Genomic DNA, 1,719 nt, shown 5'->3' on the forward strand with positions numbered 1-1,719 from the left:
CATCCTTTATGCCATTAGGGTATGATGTTGTTGCAAAGGCTGGGTGTAATTGGTATCTCCGTGATATTAATATATGCTCTTTATCGAAAAAAAAATGAACTGTTGTGATTTACTTTCCTTTCTTCTTTAACAGATCTGGTGTGTATGATGTCGGATTCTGTTTCTTCCAAAGATCATGTGGCACACGTGGTGGCTGCGTCTACTTTTATAATCACTCTACAAGTATTTGTAGATGACTTGGCTCCTCTTCGTTATCTTATCTTCTCCAGAGATAGATCTTTCAGCCATTCTAATTCAATCAATCTCTTCTCTCTAAACCCTGGATTTGGTGTGGCCGCCGCTAGCTGCACCGGGGAGTCCTCTTCTGCTTCCTCCAGCTCTACCTCTACCATTGCCCCCCCCCCCCTTCCGATCTGAAAAGTGCTTGCTAGCCGTTTAGCTCGGAAAAAGCATGTGTTCCTTCTATAGTTGGGATTGTCACCGGGCAAAGCCCGAGAAGCTTAGCGGCGGACCTAGGCCACTACAAAAAAAAACTTGCCATCGGCAGCGAAGTTGGTAGCCAACCGTGGTCAATGATGACCTATACCGACGATTTTTGCTCTTTCCGTGATAGATCGTAAAACTTTTTCTCGTTTTTATGCCATCTAGCGTCACGGATTCAGAAAAACGTTATGCATGGTCGCAGTAGATGATGATTTTTCGGGTGTTGAGTGTTCATTCAACCCAAACCGGCACCCCTGCGGAAGGTGGGGCCGCGATGGCAGCGTCTCTGGCGCTATATTTTTTTGTCGCACCCTCTAGTTGACGTTTTTCGATTGAGCCGTTTATGCTGCTGGCTGATGGGTCCTAGATATCAGCCTCTCCGAATAATAATATTTTCTTTCTTGGATCCAATGATTTCTGGCTACTTGATTTTCTTTCGATTCCATGTAACCTTGTTAACATTGGGGAATGTTGTTGGCAGATGGGTCCCATATCTCAGAACAATAAATGTTTTCTTTCTTGGATTATTTTTACCCTTAATTTTTGGCTACTTGTTTTTTTCGATCCCCTATTGCTATTGTCTTGTTAACGTTGAGGGATGTTGCTGGTTGATGGTCCTAAATGTCTACAATAAACATTTTCTTTTTTTCGATTATTTTTTACCCTCTTGCCGTCTTATTAATGTCCAAGGATGATGTTGATTGATGGGGCCTAGATGTCAAGACTCTTTGTACTAGAAATGTCTTCTTTCTTGTATTAATTTTACCTCTGATTTCTGGCTACTTGAGTTTTTGTTCGATCCCCCGCCGCCTTGTTAACATTGAAGGATGCTGCTACCTGATGGATCTCAGGTGTCAGCATCTCTGTACAAGAGACGTTTCCTTTCTTCGATTATTTTTTACTCGTGATTTGTGGCTACTGATTTTTTTGTTTCGATACCCTTCATCAACTGAGGGATGTTGCTGGCTAATGGGTCCTCGATATCAGCCTCGATGTACAAGAAACGTGAGATATCTCAATTATTTTTAACCTGTGATATTGTGGGATACTTGCCTTTTTTTTATCCTTCCGTTTGATTTTACCTTTTATACATTGAGGGACGCTGCTAGGTGATGGGTCACAGATGCCAGCCTTCATGTAAAAGAAATGTGATATATAATAGTTTTCAGCTGGCTTCACAATGCAATTGTTACTCCATTCAAAGAACTTTTCCAGCTTTTTCTTTATCTTTGGACA

Source organism: Lolium rigidum, chromosome 7 (assembly GCF_022539505.1).
Source record: "Lolium rigidum isolate FL_2022 chromosome 7, APGP_CSIRO_Lrig_0.1, whole genome shotgun sequence".
In the NCBI taxonomy this organism is placed as follows: domain Eukaryota; kingdom Viridiplantae; phylum Streptophyta; class Magnoliopsida; order Poales; family Poaceae; genus Lolium; species Lolium rigidum.